Here is an 18476-nt window from a genome sequence, read left to right as displayed (position 1 = left end):
GCTTATTTTTTATAACCTCAATGGCAAAATATACTGCATTGTATTTACGAGGTCCTTTTGATCTTATGTCAGTGAAATGTAATTTAAGTCCTAGTAAAATAAAATTTGTAGTTTGTAGTTGTTAAATCTTTTATAGAAAGTTGATGATCAATAATTTTTCTAGTGTTGATTTACTTTCAAATTAAATTACATATTCTGTGACTGAAATTTCAGAGTATTCTCAGAACCCAGACCTTCAAAAAGAGTCTTGAGATTTACAATAAAATGAAATGTTTTGTTTATACAAATTTGGTTATTGAAATGAATATTTAAATTTTGTGTTTCATTTGTCTAGAGAGCACCATAGAACATGAATTATTAGAAAAAAATTAGAAAATACACAGCCTGTAAGGTCATTCCTTTGAGTTAAAGAATTAGCAACACTATACTGCTAGTATACTGCACTTAAACTCAGCATTTTAGGAATGTGATGCAGGAAGAAATACTTTATTTGAAGCATGATTATGTAAATACATAGAAAAGGGACTTTTTATAATTGTGTTGATTTCAAATTCTAATAGAGTTAAAAAATAAATGCACCATTAATATTGGAAATAATTTGCTCTTACTATTGTTATGAATGAGATAGTGTCCTTTGTTCTGAACGCCAAAAAGGTACTTCAGTGAGAAGCAGGGGGATTAATTTTGAGTCAATTTCACTTTTTCTTTGCAGAATTTAGGCAGCTATACTTATTTTGTTCTACAGAATGGAAAACTGAGAAGGCAAAAAAACAATTTATGTTTTTAAGTTCTGAACTCTGGACATTTTTAGAATTTAAAAATCTATTTGGAATAAGAGTTTGATTTCCAAAAAAGAAAAGCAAAAGGAGTTTTCTTCTTCGTTGTTTAATCCTCACCCAAGGATATGTTTATTGATTTTTGAGAGCAAGAGAAAGGGAGAGAGACAAAGAAACATCAATGTGTCATTGATGGGTTGCCACCTGTATGCACTCCAACAGAAATTCGAGCACGCAATGTGAGCATGTGCTACAACCAGGAATCGAACCCACACACACCTTTTTGGTATACAAGAGGATGCTCCAACCAACTGCACCTGGCCGGGGCAAAGGGAGTTTAGTTTTTCTTTTTTTTTTTTAAATATATATTTATTGATTTCTGAGAGGGAGGGAGAGGTAGAAACATCAGTGATGAGAGAGAATCATTGCTTGGCTGCCTCTGCATGCCCACATTGGGGATTGGGCCTGCAACCCAGGCATGTGCTCTGACCAGGAATTGAATCATGACCCATGCTGGCCAGACCAAAAGGAGTTTTCTTGAATAGGGTTCTTAGACTTCTATAACCTATGTCCAAAAGAACAGATAAAAAATAATTGGGTGTATGTGGGTGTGTTTGTTTTAAATATATAGAAAACTTTTATAGAAAACGAAGAGATTAGTAGGCAGTGATAATAATAATAATAATAGCTAAGTTATTGTGTAAGTACGAGGTCCTGGGCAGAGTCTTGTAAGGTCATCCTCTATTTAATCTTTACAAGTACCATATCAAGTCAGTTTTGTTTTTCTCTAATAGTTTTGCTGGGGAGGAAACTGAGGCTTAGGAAATTTTTCCAATGTTACATGACTACTAAAGTTTCAGAGCCGGAATTAGAGGATTACAAGCAGCTCTTACTGTAAAGCCCATGCTCTTAACTATTATGCTTCATATAATTGATATTTTAGAATAAAGATAAACATAGACATCAAGATTTGGTTTTTAGTGGGTCATTCTGAAAGTATGAATGCTTTATCCCAGGACTAGTCTTTTCAGTCAACTGGTATACTTGTTTTAGTAGATTTCTGAAAAGGCTGTGTTTTGTTTTTTTTAAAGTATGTATGTATTATAGATATATGAGTGTGTATCATAGCACACATGTATGTTAAGATATGAAAGTTCTTCATTTAGTAAAAAGAACTCAAAATTGGAAAGACTGGAGACCTGAGTTTGCGTTTACACTCTGCCTCTTGTTACCAATATGACGTGGGCAAGTCATTTGCTCCTGTAGACCTTGCTTTCTGGTAAGATTAGGGGGTTTCAGTTGATAATTTTTAGGATCTTTTCTAGTATTATGAATTAAGGAACTAAAAATTATGAATATGAAATGTAATACTTAATGCATGATTATGTAAAAACTATGAAAAGAAAAATTTTACTTTAGAGTAGGGGTGTCGAACTCAATCAGAGAAGGGGCCAAAATCTAAAATCCAGCCTAAATCGCGGGCCAAATGGTTTACTGAACAGTCATAAACTGACAATGTCATAAACTGACAGCGGAGTGCAGTGATGACAGCGCGGTGCGGGCCACATTGCAAGGCCTGGCGGGCTGGATTTGGCCTGCGGGCCTTGTGTTTGACACATGTGCTTTAGAGCATGGCTTACCTCCATATTTCTTAGCCTCATGCTTTAATGTGGATTCTCATCAACTCCTAGGAAGAAGTTAGGAAGTTCACAAAGTCTTAACAGCTACTTTATCTAACACGTTTTATACTACCTTCACATTTCTTCCTATTTATCTCTTAAGATGCTGGGAGTTACGGGCTTGTCCCGGTTCCCACCCTGTGACCCATTCATTAGGTGGCTAGCACGGGGCTCTTCTGATTCAATCTGCACTGGAGCTTTTATTCAGTTTTATTTTAGTTCCTGAACTATGAACTTGGTTGGAATCCTTTATTTCTCCAAAGGAATTTAATAGTTTTTCTTTGATTACTGTTGTCCCTGTATATAGACTCGGTTTAATTGAAATATTTCTTTAAATGTCAGAGTGCCAAATACAACATGTATTAATCCCCATCACTGGGGATTTTGTACGCCCAATAAGGAGTATTCCTTATAATCTTTAGAAAGCATGATGAAAGGGAAAAGCAGAGTAACTTTTACTTCTTACCTACTGTGAGTTGAATATATCTGCCTTAGGTATCAGTGCATTCAGATCTACTATTTAGGCCAGCGGTCGCCAACCTTTCGGACCTCACAGACCACTAGTGGTCCATGGACCACCAGTTGGTGACCGCTGGTATAGGCCACTGAGAGGTTTCTTGCTTATATCCCATTTTCTTGCAAGTCTGGCAAATTAGTTTTTCTCCCCACATTTTAAGAAATTCATTCTATGTGCCAAGCACTGTCCAAGGTATTGGGACTAGAAAGATGAATAAAATATTCCATTATTTGAGGAGAGATCTTTGGGGGAAACAAACATATACTAAATAAGCTGTAGCAATTTAATAAGCACTATAATTATTAATACAAAGTGCTGTTGGAACATAGATATGGAAGCCCCCAGCTGCTTAAGGTTTTCAGGAAAAGCCTCTCAAAGATAACAACATTTTGTTTGACCATTAGAAGATGAGAGGATCTCATCAGAAAGGGTATTTCAAGAGGAAATGAGGGGTGCTTTCTGTTGTGCCTTTACAGAAATGGGACAAAGGGGGGTACTTTTTACTATGCCCTTACAGACCCCAACATTTTGTGAGATTAAAATTTTTTTTATTCCTATACCTTTCCTCCCTATTCCTTTTTATTGCCAGCATTTTTGATCTGCTGCATGTATAGTACATGCACTCTACAAACGTTCCATTGAACCCAATGGACATGACAAAGTTTCTGTTATTTAATAACAGGGATAAATTTATCAGCATGCACTGAATTGTCTGTGTGGCAGTTTTTCATTACAAGAATGTTGGAAATCAGAATACAAGGAGATTCTGAAATCCATGTGTCTGATTTAAGACTCTTATATGTAAAACTGCCACAGCAGAACTCCATTTTGATTACAGCTCTGGATAGCAGATGACACTTCTTTGGCCTCACCTACATGAGAAGTAGGTAGACATTCTCTTCTATGCTGCTGAGATGGTGGTGGCAACAGATTGGAGGGGCAGAATTCTCTTGGTGGGACTTTGATGTGTGAAGAGATGGAAGGTAGGGAAATGGCTTCTGGCATACTGGATTTCAGCAAGAAAAACAGAAATAATAACTAATTACTATAAATTATTATAGGCTATGTGCAAACAACTACTTTTTAAAAAATGATTTCTCTGGAAAAATATGTTCAGAATAATGATTTACAAACATTTGAAATGTGTTCCGTATGTAAGTTGGGAACTTAGTGTTGATAAATGTATATTTGCCCCTTAGCTGGTGTCATTTTTCTTACAGTGCCTTTTATTGTTGAATCCAATCCTCATTGTCTTCTTATTCTTTTTCTGGGACTAACTGCTGCTGGTGAATGAAAATCCTACAGTCCTTTCCTCCTTCAAAACAATTTGTAAATCCTTTCACTCACACCAGCTTAGGTAGGCCTTGGTCATCTCGTTGTTACTGATTTTTTGTTTGTTTGTTTTTAGAGATTTCTTGTCACCTCAAGGCATTTCTTGATGTTGTCACTAAAAAGTGACTTTCACCTGTTATTTTGATCTTGAGACTTGAAGGCTCTTGAGTATAGTGATTTTTAATATTCTTCAGTATGGTTATTGTCAAAGTCACAAAATCTGTTCCTGCTATAGCAAGCTGCCTTCAGTAATGGAATTATGTCATGTCCATGAGATGTGTTATGGCAGAGATAATGTTGCGAACTGCTTTTTAAAAATTGCGATACATTACATACCATAAAATTTGCCTTTTTAAATTGTACACATATATTCATAAGGCTGTGCAATTATCACCACTATTTAATTCTAGATGATGTTGCCACCACCTTCTCAGCAGCATTTTTTTTTTTTTTTTTTTTAATTTGGAAGATGTTTAATAACAAAAGGTGCCTAGAAGCCTTTGGGAAAGATCTCAAGAAACATTATGATAGAATCAAATACATAATAGACACTCTATAAATTCCAATGAAATTAACAAATGTTTTCATTACAATTTCTAAAATTTAGGGAGATACTAATTCTCCCGGAAAAGAAACCTTATGCCCATCAGCCGTCATTCCACATTGCTGCTCTTCCAGCTCCTGGCAACCATTAGTCTATTTTCTGTCTATGGATTTGTCTGTTCTGAACATTTCATATAAATGGAATCATATAATATGTATTGGCCTTTTATGCCTTTTACTTAACATGTTTTCAGGGACTATGTTGTGCATGTATCAGTATTTCATTCTTTTTTGTGGTTGAATGATATTGTATTGTATGGATATACCTCATTTTTTAAATCCATTCAGCAATTGGTGGACATTTGAATTGTTTTTTATTTGAAGTCCACATCTTTTAATGTAACAAAAACATATGAATAGAAACAAAAGTAAATTAAACATTATCACATTTGTTTACACCACTATCTAGTTCTTCCTTTCAACTTTACAATTGAAACAATAGAAAGCAGGTGACAATTTAGGGGCTAGGAAAGAGAGAAAACAAAAACATTTCTACCGTGTCTATTCTATATTTTGTAGAGCTGTGCTCACAGACAGTTTCTTTTACCATACTTCACCGTGTGGGAATTCTGTTGTGTATAAAGTTGAACCTGCTCAAAAGCTGAGAGAGACTAGAATATAGGATCTGGATCCTAGTGCATTGTCATACAATTCAAACAATGGTGCAGCTACCAGCTTGTAATTTTTAGGGACTGCAAACAAGGCTTTTTCTTGAAGTTGAACCAAAAACAACTTATGTTCCTTTGGTTTTATATTATGTGCGGGAATATATGGATAGTGAGGATGTTCAAAATTGGGTCTCCACCAGTTACTAATGCAGTCTTCAAAGACCCAGTCTTTAGGACTCTATCCTGATGACCGAGTATCTCTGTCATTAAGCATTTTAGTCCTTCATCTTCATCTTCCTTTGGTAGCTTGAAGAAAGTTGTTCCCAGGGTGAAACAGTAGCATATGGTAGCCAGTGCTCATGTTAGAATCAGAACCCCTTCTACAGTTCTCATCCAGTTTTATCGAATTCCTCCCTCATGCGTTGAAAACTGGCTGCCACAGAGCTGCCCTTCTCATAGAGGGGCTCTTTTGTACCAAAAGTATAATTAGTAAGAGGGTACAGGCTAGTAAGATGGTACGTGAGGGACTTGGTCTGCTGGATGGACTTATTGCTGAACTGGTTGAGGACCTCCTCCTCTCCTGGGAACAGCTGGTCTGTGAGCAATTGGGGGGCACTGCAGACATGCTGCTAAGCACTGGTAGTGAGCAGAAAGGGAGAGTGGTGGGAGACTATCCTTATTAACTGTGTACTACTCGGCAGCCACCAATTTTCATGAAAACGAGCTGTTCGTTCTTTTGGCTATCCTTAGGCTACTGTGCAAATTAACTGAACGGCAGAACAACCTGTCACTATAACGTACACTGTCCACCAGGAGGCAGATGCTCAATGCAGTAGCGGGTTCATGGCTGGTGAGCACAGCGGCTGTGGCGGGAGCCTCTTTCCCCTCTGCAGCAGTCCTAACGATGACAGACTGCTTAGAGCAGGCCTTAGCCATGAGTTAGACATCCCCCAAGGGCTCCCGGTCTGCAAAGAGGGTGCAGACTGGGCTGAGGGACCCCCACTTCAGTGCACTGGGACTCTAGTCATAAATAATGCTTCTGTGAACCTTCATGTACTAGTTGAACCTTCATGTGTTATGTGGACAGGTTTTAATTTCTCTTAGGTATATATCCAGGTATGGAATTACGGTACTTCTGTGTTGATCTTTTTGAGAAATTACCAAAATTTTTCAAAGTGGCTGGAGAATCACTTTTGAGTACCTTTACCTTGACTTCGTTTTAGGATCAAGATCTTTGTCTATAAGACCCAACTAGCCTTCCTATTGCTAGGACAGTGTTCACACTTTATATTATTGCAGTGATTCTGAAATATAAAGTAATATAACTTCTCCATCATATCAGATCACCATTCTGACTACCTTGTGCTAGAAAATTTTTCCTCTCACTTGGAATATGTTCTAATATTTAGCTTCAGAAATTCTAACTATTTTATGTTAACATACAACTCGGATAATTCCCTCTTCACTCATCGCCCAGAAAACATAGTCCTTCATAGATATATTATGTAACTTCAGTGTATATGTGGTTAATGTTTATATGTCCTTTGGGTCTTTCTGGTGAATGTTTATGGGTTAGATATTATAGATTTCCTCTAGGGCAGTAATTGTCTTCCCCCAGTTTCTGGCACATTGCCAAATGTTGACAGATATTTAATACTTTTTTATTTGTGTTATACCTGTAATTCATATTTGAAAGTTTTCCTTTTAAACTTGCTAAAATTAAAAATTTAAACATAGTATGATAGAATAGAAAAGCAGCACCATGTGGATTTACCCAGAAGAGCAAAGTCTGATGGGCTGGCTATATTGATACCAGGAACAGAATTGAACAAAACCAAAGCCAAAGGCAGAGATAAACTTTGTTAATTGGCTGAAAATAATGGAATGCCCCCAAAATTGAGCCACTACAAAGAAAGTATTTTTTGACATATGCCTTGTAAATGAATCAGTTTAAATGTAAATCAAACCTATATTTCTAAACTTAAGGGAAATATAATTAGTTTCTGAACCACAGTTGACATTTAATTGTGTTTAAATCCATAATTGCTTCATACTTGAAATTTATTTTGTTATGTGAATAAAAAGTTATTTAGGTTAACTACTACTTAAGATAAGTCAGTTACTCATCTTTCTAGACAAGCTCATTTAAGATCTATAACTTCATAATGGCCCATGAATTTCGGCAAATAATATCTTAAGGAGAAGAATTTTTTACCTCATGATGCAATACCTACTTTGGGTGTTTCTGTACACCTGAGTTTGTTTATATGTTGTCTAGAGAACTAAAGAGATTAAAAACTCATCCTTGCCTGGCCAGTGTGGCACATAGAGCGTCAACCTATGAACCAGGAAGTCACAGTTCAATTTCCAGTTGGGACATATGCTCAGTTTGCAAGCTCGATACCCAGCGTGGGGCGTGCAAAAGGCAACTGATAAATGATTCTCATTGGTGTTGCTATCTCTCGCTCTCTTCCTCTCTGAAATCAATAAAATATATTTGAAAACAAACAAAAATGCCTTCATCATTGGTATTGTGGCTTATATTAAACTAGCATATTTTGGGGGAAAGAAGAGGTAGGTATTAAAATATTTTTATAAGGCTTTTGCTTTAAGAAAGGCCAATAGAGCATGTGAAAATTTAAATTCCTATAGAATAGATTAATTGGAGTTTTTTCACTTTATAGAAGAATTTTTAAGTAAGTGAGCCCTCCTTGTCATATTTATGGTGTAACTCAGTTTGTAAAAAGTGCTGTTTATACACAGTTTCCAAGAAAATGTCAAGCACAAAGTAAGTCATATTTGTAATTTGTTTTCTAACGATGACAACATTGAAGGTACTTTTATTTTTGATCCCCATCTCAGGATACATTTCCATTGATTTTACAGAGAGGAAGGGAAGAGAGAGAGAGAAAACATAGATTAGTTGTTTCCTGCATACCCCAACCAGGATTGAATCTGTAACCTTTTGGTGTAGGGGATGATGCCTTCGTCAACTGAGCCACGTGGCCAGGCTGAAGATGCTTTAAATAATGTAAAATTAGCCGATACCGGTTTGGCTCAGTGGATAGAGCATCGGCTTGCAGACTGAAAGGTCCCAGGTTCGATTCCAGTCAAGGGCATGTACTTTGGTTGTGGGCACATCCCCAGTAGGGGGTGTGCAAGAGGCAGCTGGTCGTTGAATCTCTCTCATCATCGATGTTTCTAACACTATCCCTCTCCCTTCCTCTCTGTAAAAAATCAATAAAATATATTTAAAAAAATGTAAATTAAAAAATGTAAAATTAAATCATTTAAATATTGACATTTTATAGTTTCTTTTTTAGGTATAGTGTTTTTTTGGGGGTGGGAGGGATACATTTGAACATTTGTGATTTGTTTGGTAGTTCTTTACCAAATGTCTATAGTATGCCAGGTTCTATGCCAGATATAGCTGATTCAGCAGTGAATAGCCCATGGTATAAGTCATTAGGGAACTTAAGACTTTTGAAGGGCATAGGGATATAAACAGGTTATTATAGTATAGTGGAATAGGACTGTAATAGGGAAAATTATAGGTTGCTATGGGGTACCTAATCTGCTCTTGGGGACTCCGGGATTATTTCAGTTGTGTCTTAAAAGGTAATTAGAAACTACCAAGTGAATGGTTATTAAATAAGAGTGAGTGGTGTTATAGCACAGTCTGGTTGAAAATGGAGTGTGGTAGGGGTTGAATAATATGTAATAAACAAGTGTTAAGTTATTTATTTGAGGTAAATAACAGCACCCGCAGTTGGCACTGGAGATGCTGCTCACACCTGCTGGTCCCAATCATTGGTGTTATCAGTGGGTGTAAAAGGCAGTTATTGGTTCCGATGAAAGCGGAGGGTTTCTCCACCTCCCTCTGCTCCTGAGGGGTGATCAGGGCAGCCGCCGCCACTTGCATCCGCTGCTGGTGCCTGCCCTGCTCACACCCACTGCTGGCATGGGCCCCACTTGCTCCATCAGCGGGTGCAAGTGAGGCTGGCTCTGTCATCACATGGGAGCAGTGGCAGGAGCGGGGCTGCCACAGAGAGGGGACCGGGGACCACGGCGGGAGGCGCTGGGTTGGGGCATGGAGGATGGGCCAAGACCCGACCTTGTACCCACCTCAGCCTTGTGGCCCACAGTTCCTTTCAAGGTGCACAAATTTGTGCACTGGGCCCCTGTTAAAAAATAAAATTCAAGAAGTAAGTGGGGTTTTGTAAATCATGCTTTCTGGACTTTGTACTTTATTCTAGATAGTGAGAGTCATTTGTGGAATTTTATATAGATAGTAAACACTTGATGTATCAACTTAAAAATATTGCTTGGCGATACAATTAGAATGGCTATAGAGAACTGGATTTATAAGAATGTAATAATAACCCAGGTGAGAGATACTGGTGGCTTAAATTAGGGAAGTGACAGAGAGGATGATAGGACTTGTTGAATTATTGGATGTGAGAGAGGAAGAAGTGAAAATAACCCTAGGTTTCTGTTTTGAGAAGCAAGATGTTGCCATTCACATTGATAATCAAAACAGGAAGAGGAGTACGTTTGAGGAAGAAAATAATGAATTGAGTTTTGATATATTGAATTTTAGGTGCCTGTTAAACACCTAAGAAGAAATATCCTTTTAGGCCGATACATGAATCTACTGTTCACGAAAGAGATCTGGATAGAGATAGACTTGGGTGCTACCAAATACTTGAGTAGTCTTGAAATTGCCTAGGCATAGTGTGTAGAGTGAGAAGAGGACCTAGGACAGAATGTAGAAGTGGAGATGTCTATCCATGAGGCTCAGAAATTGAGTCCTGAGGAGGAGGAAACCCAGGGTCCCCCATTGTGCAACAGGAATTGTGCTACACACAGCTTATTGGCTGTACACAGCAGAGTGGAGAAAAACTAGGACCTTATAGATAGAATCCTGTCTACCATGGAGAGTATTTTCAGAAAGAGTGGTAGGCAGTACCATATGCCACACCAAGGGCAAAGATATAATGGGGTGTCTGAATTAAGTAAAGTCTTTAAACAAAAGAAAAGTTCAGCTAAAGATTTTTTTTGTGTGTGTTTTTTATGGACACCAGAGCTTACATTATAATACATTTTGTAGATTTTTATCCAAAACTAGAGGCCCAGTACACAAAATTCGTGCATGAGGGTGTGTGTCCCTCAGCCCAGCCTGCAACCTCTCCAATCTGGGACCCCTTGAGGGATGTCCAACTGCCCATTTAGGTCCAATCCCACCAGACTCTCACAATCCAGGACTACTGGCCCCCAACCACTTATTTGCCTGATTGCCCCACACTACTTATGCCTGTCAGCCTGATCATCACCTAATCAATCCCCTGCCAGCCTGATAGAGGCCTAACTGCTCCTCTGCCAGCCCGATTACCCCTAACTGCTCTCCCCTGTAGGCCTGGTTGCCCCCAACTGCCTTACCCTGCTAGCCCGGTAACCCCTAACTGCCCTCCCTTGCCAGCCTGGTCGCCTCCAACTGCCCTCCCCTGCAGGCCTGGTCTCCCCTAACTGTCCTCTCCTGAAGGCCTTGTGTCTTTCCCCCCCTCCCCCCCCAACTGCCCTCCCCTGCAGGTCTGGTCACCCCTAACTGGCCTCCCCTGTAGGCCCATTCCCCCCAACTGCCCTCCCCTGCAGGCCTGGGTCCCCTCAATGGCTCTCCCCTGCTGGCCTGATTGCCCACAACTGCCCTATCTGCCATCTTGTGGTGGACATCTTGTGTCTACATGGGAGTAGCCATCTTGTGTGTTGGAGTGACAGTCTATTTGCATATTACTCTTTTATTAGTTAGGATGTTTTGGTCCTGTCACAGTTAGCCTTATCATTCAGGGTAAAGTGAAGAAAATCTTTACTTCCATCTTTTGTTCCATATTGGCTTTATGACTGAAGCTCAACCTGTAAATATCATTCATTTATTTCTTTATCCCTTGCTATTAAAGGCAGTTCTCTCTTTTTTAAAGAAAATACTTTTTTTACTGGTTATAAAAATGACTAGAGGCTAGGTGCCTGAAATTCGAGCACGGGGTGGGGGTTTCCGCAGGCCAGCCTGTGCCCTTTTCAGTCCAGGGCTCTCGCCGTTTGTGACCCCGTGCTCCTTACTGCCCGCCTGCAGCAGGGACGGGTGTGGTTCCCGCCACCACCACTCCGCTCGCTAGCTGTGAGCCTGGCTTCTGGCTGAGCAGTGCTCCCCCTGTGGGAGCACACTGACCACCGGGGCAGTTCCTTGTTGAACATCTGTCCCTGGGTGGTCAGTGTGTGTCATAGTGACCCATGGTTCTTCTGGCCGATCACTTTGCATATTAGGGTTTTATTACATAGGGTGATATGTGTTCATTGTTAAAAAAATTCATAATCCAGAAATGTATACAGAAACTGAGAGCCTTAACTGTACAACTAGGCAATTATTTTTCTCATCATCTTTCCAGATAACTCTTATGGATGTAATTTATAATGAAACTTACAATGGTCTTATATTTTTCCATTCAAGAATATTATGCATACTTTCATGTTGCTAAATATAACTCACAGTTGTCATTTTAATTACTTAAGGCACCACCTTATATACATATATGTGTTTGTAAACATAGTATATATCTAATTTGCCATTCTCTAGTGACAGGCAAAATTTAAGTAGTCTCCAAATTTTAACCATTACAGTTAGCAAAGCTTCTTGAAAATATTTGCAGTTTTCCAACATAGTATCAATACCTTGACGTGGAATTTTAGGGTCAAAGGTTATATACTTTTAACAACTATATTTTTATTATAAAACAACATTAAATTATAAAGTTAATATATTCTCATGAAAAAAATTTAAACAGCACTTAGGGAAAATCTGTCTCTCTAGGGATAATCATTGTCATCAGCTAATTGTGTATACTATCTAATAAAGAGGGAATATGCTAATTGACTACCTTGTCTTCCAAGATGGCGGTGCCACCGGGGTGGCAGATGCTCGGCACAACTGGACCTACTTCCAGGCAGGTCATGCTGCTCCGCATGCCTGCCTTTGAAGTACCCCAATCTCCTCAGCCCCCCAGCTTCCCAGGGCCGGCCCAAGGTGCAGGCAAGCCTCTGATGGTGGCTGCCCAGCCACCCAGGGCTGCCTGAGGCTCAAGTAACCAGAGTCAGCTGAGGCTTGTGCTGCTGGCAGTGGCAGCAGCAGAAGTGTGATTGGGGCATTGCCTTCCCCTGAAGGGGTTACCTCCTGCTCATGAGGGCTCCTGGACTGTGAGAGGGGGCAGGCCAGGCTGAGGGACCCTCCCCCTCCAGTGCATGAATTTTCATGCACCGGGCCTCTTGTATGCATATAAAAGCATATATATGTACTAATAGCCTTGTGCACAAATCCGTGTGCCAGTTGCTCACCAGTAGCTTGCTGCTGCCCTCCAGTGGCTCTCCACACCCTGCTCTGCCCTCCGGTAGCTCCCCCATCACTTCCCCCTTCATATCTTGCTGCCCTGTCCCCTCCAGTAGCACTCCGCTGCCCACTTGTAACCAGTAGCTCACTGCCGCCCTCCTGTAGCTCTCTGCCCACTGCCCCACCCTCCTATAGCTCCGTACCCCCCAATAGCTTGCTACCCTTCCCTCTCCTGTAGCTCTCTGCTGCCCACTTGTAGCTTGCTGCTTCACTGTCCTGCTAATATGTGATCTGGTTGTTATGCAGTCGGTTGTTACACTTCATAGCATAATGACCATTTGCATATTTCATCTTTATTATATAGGATGGGCAGACTTGAAAATTTATTTAAATATTTTATTTATTTTGAGCAGATAAACATGCATATGGAAAAAAAATTTAAATATGCTGAGGAAGTGAAAACTTAACATCTCATCACCCCTGTCTTGGCCAGTCTTTCATTTTTTCTCAAGCTGTATACTGATTTTTCTTGTATATGTTTTCTAGTTTGTACACACAATCACCTTTTGACTTTGTTTCTGGTATTATTTTTCTCTTTAAAAATTAATTTATTTCTGTAAAGTATAGTTGGCATACAATATTATGGCATTATTTTTCATGTGAAACTCGTAATTTTTATGAAGCAATAATTTCTTTAATGGTTGCTGGGTTATGATTCTTAATTCCTTAGAATGGTCTGTATGTCATCGTTAAACACAAATTGCATGATATATAGATTATTCTGTACACTCCTTTTTTCAATTCATATGTTTTGGAGATCAATATCAGTACATACAATGTAATTCATTTCATCAGTTTATTTTTCCATTTTATGGATATAATGTAATGTGCTGGTCCAGTGGAAGGACATTTAGGTTTTATTTTTTTTGCTCTTCAACAGTACTGCAATAAGTTTCCTTTACATCTCTCTTTGCACGCAACAACTTCTCTGCTAAAGGTAGAACTTCCCAGGTCCCCAAAGTTCCCACCGGATATTTGCTGTGGATGATACTATTGGTAAGGAGCAAAGTTTTCATAAAGCAAGAGAAGCTTCTCCCTTTCTATTATATATCAACAGGGGTTTTTATTTCTCCTGGCTTCTATCAAGGATGATTCTAGAGACTGATCATCATGCCAAAGCACAAGTTGCTAGTAAAATCCCCGGTGCATTACTGCAAGACTGGTGAATATCAGGTCAATTTCCCAGGCATATATCTCTTAACAGGCCTGGGCTTCAAATCTTATGTCTTCTAAAAAGCCTGTAGCAATTATACTCAAAGAAAAACTCCAAAAACAAAACTTATCTGTAAGGAAGAAATGGGAATAGGTACAGTGATGACATATTTAAATAATGGGTGTTAAATACATTGTAAAGTTATAATTGTTGGGATAAAAAATTTTAAGTGCCTTTTGGATGTTTAAAATTATAATCATTATGTTTTTACATCTTTATGTTTACTTTCATCAAATTTCTTTATTCCAATTTAATACTGTTGCCACACTTTGTTCCTATCACAAATGATTGATGCTCTTAATGTATTCTGCATCAAACCAGTGATTTAGCTCTGACCCTTAGTTCTCTTTTACTTTTATTTAGATTAAGCATGTCAAACTCAAAGGCTAACACAGCCAAATAAACAAGGTTTATGTTTATGTGGGCCTCAAAAAACCAAAAGCTTTAATTTTAATAGAAACAGAGGTTTATTTTGATAAAGATGTGCTGAATACAAAGGGTTGAAATAAATGAGTAATCAATAACATATAATAGAACATTTTAATAAGAATTAATTTTTTTTCCTTGAACATTAACTTACCAGACACTGCATAACTGCACAATTAATAAGTGTAAGGCAAACAAACCTATTTTTCTTCTTCTTTGAAAACCAAAATATTTCCTGTTGCGCACACCAAGTAAGTTAATCTAAGACTAATGACTTGGCAATAGGCTGCTAAAATAGTCACTGCTAGTATTAATGGAGAGAAATGGTGAGCTTTTTATTGCTGAGTTTTTGGAGTTCTCCATATATTCTGGATATGAATCCATTATAAAATAAACTAGAGGCCTGGTGCACGAAATTTGTGCACTGGGGGAGGGGGTCCCTCAGCCCAGCCTGCACACACTCCAATCTGAGACCCCTCGGGGGATGTCCAACTGCCGGCAGTCAGACATCCCTCTCACAATCTGGGACTGCTGGCTCTTAACCGCCTGCCTGATTGCCCCTAACTGCTTCTGCCTGCCAGCCTGATCACCCCCAACTGCCCTCCCCTGCCAGCTTGATCTCACTTTCAGCTGCCCTCCCCTCCCAGCCTGGTTAACCCCAACTGCCCCCCCTCCCCCCGCTGGTCTGGTCCCCCCCAACTACCCTTCCCTGCCAGCCTGATGGCCCCCAACTGCCCTCCTCTGCAGGCCTGTTCCCCCCTAAGGAGCCAATTTGGTTCTAATTGGTTGGTTTCTATGCCAGTTGGCGTCAAAAGCTCCGCCTCTTAGGCAGCCATTGGCTCCTCACAGTTCACCCAGATTTGGTTCTTATTGGTCAGTTTCTATGCTAGTCAGTATTAAAAGCTCTGCCTTTTAGGCAGCCATTGGCTCCTCACTCTTCACCCAGATTTGGTTCTGATTGGTCGGTTTTTATGCCAGTCAGCATCTCTGTGCCTATTAATGGGGCCTGATCAGAAAGGTGGGGCTGATCCGCATCCCCGGTGGAGGCCTGGAGAGAAACAGAGGCACGGCTGCTTGCCAGGCCTGGAGAAAAAAAAGAGAGGCAAGTGCTGATCAACAGCTGCCACAGAGACTACAGATCAAACCCTGCTTCTCTCTTCAGGACTCTATAAGGGCCTGATTCATAGCCCCCCCTCAGCAGTCAGTGCTGGGTCACTACACCTGCTGCCATAGCAGTCAGTGCTGGGTCTCCATAGCAACCCAGCACTGACTGTAGGACTGACTCGTTAGTTGAGCCTCCTGTCATCACGGACTCAGGATTTTTATATATTAGAATGATTTGCAAATGTTTTCTCCTATTCCATGGGTTTCCATAATACATAAAATTTTAAGATTTTCATGAAGTCTAATCTATTTTTTCCTTTTGATTCTTATACCTTTGGTGTTAGGTCTAAGAAATCACTGCTAAATCCAGTGTCATGAAGCCTTTGTCTTACGTACATTTTGGTCATGTGTCCATTTTGAATTAAATCTCTTCCATATGGATATCCACTTTTCAGCAACTTGTTGAAAAGATTTTTTTCCTGTATTGAATGGCTTTCACATCCTTGTTAAAATCATTTGACCATATACGTGAAGGTTTGTTTTTGGGCTAGTTATTCTACTTTATTGGTCTATATGGTTGTCTTTATGTCATTACCATACTGTTTTGATTACTCTAGGTTTCTAGTGTTTTAAAATCAGGAAATATGAATCCTCTAGCTTTATTCTTTCTTAAGAATTCTTTTGACTATTCTGTGGCTTATTAAATTTAAACTCTGAGTACATCTGGTATTAACTTTTTTTTTTTTTTAATGTATTAGGATGTTTTAAAAACAATAATATGTGTGTGTATGTTTGGTTCCAATTTATTAAGGTTTTTAGGAAACTGGTTCACTTTCATTCACCAAACCTTCATTTTAATCATTGTGGATGAAAATCATTCTAAAATATATCTAATTTATATATAATATATGTATGTGTTGGCTCCTGGAATAAACTGCTATGTTTTTAGAGTTCATTTGCCTATGTTGTTTTCCTTTATTCTTCCCTTCTTGTCAGCTGTCACTTGAAAAAGACACTTAATGTTGTTTAAACTATAGGAATAATAATTATCACAGTAGAACATGCAAATTAATTCTAAGAAGAAAATAAAATTCACCTTATTTTGGCCACCTAGACTTTTTTCTAGGCATCTTAAAAAACATATATATTTTTATTGATTTCAGAGAGGAAGGGAGGGGGATAAAGAGATAGAAACATTGCCGCCTGCCGCTGTTGGGTGGGACGCCGCTGGCAGCCGAAGGAGTGTGACTGCGCTGTGCAGGGCACTAGGCGGTATTGTTGCTGTGATGCCCCCTTGTCAGCCGCATACTTGCCTGGTGGCTGGCAGCAGGACACCAGAGTCTGAATGCTGAGGAAGATGGGTGAGGTGGTGGCCGCAGTTGTGAGGAAGGTCAAGATGGTGGAGAGTGACTGACACCCTGGATCTGGCCGAGTGCAAGCTGGTTTCTATCCCATCGGCATCTACTAGGTCCTGCGGAATGTCACTGACCAGATCCACCTCATCACGTTGGCCAACAATGAGCTCAAGTCCCTCACCAGCAAGTTCATGACCACATTCTGTCAGCTTCAAAAGCTCTGCCTGGAAGGGAACTTCCTGCACCGCCTCCCCAACGAGGTCAGTGCCCTGCAGCACCTCAAGGCCACCCACCTGTCACAGAACCAGTTTCACGACTTCCTGAGCAGCTCATCATCCTGCTGGCACTGGAGACCATCAATCTGCAGGAGAATGAGATTCTGGATGTGTCCATGGAGAAGCTAGCCTCCATGCCTGCCTTGCACAGCATCAATCTGCGCTTCAACCCGCTGAATGCCGAGGTGCACATCATCACCCTGTCACTCATCAAGTTTGATGTGCTATGTCTCCAGAGGGCCTCCCCACTTTAAGCCTCCCTCCTCATGCTCACTCAGAAGGGACAGAGGCCACTTGGCCTGGCACCCTGAGAGGAGGGAGCAGCAAGGGCCCATGGGAGGCCAAGCTTGGGGGACTGGGGATAGGTGGGCGAAACTGTGTGGGAGGGGGTGCAGCGGTCCAGGAGAGATAGCTTAGAGCTGTAGAATCCTGGAATACCCAGAGGAAGAGGCGAGGTTGGAGCTAAGCCAGGACCCTGGGCATTCATAGCCTCTGTGCAAAATTGGGCAGACCCCCACCCTTTCAGAACTTATAATTTTGGGAAAGGGGTAGTGGCAGTGGGTCTCCGCCTCTTTGAGTTCTTTGGAGGCTTTTTAGGGAACACACGCCTCCAAGTCTTCTAATCCTCGGTATCTGCTGAGCTTGCAGCTGAGCATTTCTTGGGCCCCTGTGGGTTGAGGCCTTGCTTCTAGTGCTGAGAGCCAGTCACTGCCCTGAGACGAACAGAAGACAACCTGCATCTATTTATTGCTTCCTGGGAACCAACCCTTCTCTGTACCCCCTCCTGAGCCCCGTGGATCCCTAGATTGGCAGGAGCCTGAACTGGGAGTTGTGGGAATGCTGAGGAGAGAGTGCGGAGGCTGCAGCGGGGCTGACAGTGTTTACATAGGAGCCCCAGGGCCATCAGGCCAGGAAACTGGGGAGCAGATCAAGGTGGCTCTGTCTTTCCTCATGATTAAGAAATTGCTCAAGTGACCAGCTGTGCCTGGCATCACCCCTTGAACTACAGGAGAGTGGCCCAGAGAGAAAGAAAGCCATTTGCACTTGTGCCTCCCTCCGCACAGTCTCCTTCTGGCAGCAGACTGGCTGCCTTTTCATTGGTTCACCTGGACGCAGGCGGCACTATGGACCGTTGGATTATAGATGGCCAGCC

The 18476-nt window shown here is 40.6% G+C and overlaps 1 protein-coding gene and 2 pseudogenes across 7 annotated transcripts in view; 2 read left to right on the top strand and 1 right to left on the bottom strand.

The window, feature by feature from the left end:
• Window positions 1-18476, top strand: part of CDK8 (cyclin dependent kinase 8) — a 126833-nt gene that overhangs the window by 2967 nt on the left and 105390 nt on the right. The gene's annotated exons all lie outside the window — the stretch shown is intronic.
• On the bottom strand, window positions 5486-12531 carry LOC311618623 (cleavage and polyadenylation specificity factor subunit 5-like; annotated as a pseudogene). The gene is made up of 2 exons: window positions 12445-12531; window positions 5486-6144 (listed from the first exon to the last, which is right to left on the bottom strand). The product of its transcript is annotated as a cleavage and polyadenylation specificity factor subunit 5-like (transcript).
• LOC311619981 (leucine-rich repeat-containing protein 20-like) lies at window positions 16898-17605 on the top strand (annotated as a pseudogene). Its single transcript has one exon. The product of its transcript is annotated as a leucine-rich repeat-containing protein 20-like (transcript).

This window comes from Pipistrellus hanaki (assembly GCF_964339955.1).
Source record: "Pipistrellus hanaki genome assembly, chromosome: 3".
Taxonomy (NCBI): Eukaryota; Metazoa; Chordata; class Mammalia; order Chiroptera; family Vespertilionidae; genus Pipistrellus; species Pipistrellus hanaki.
This window is presented reverse-complemented; position numbering and strand designations above follow the sequence as displayed.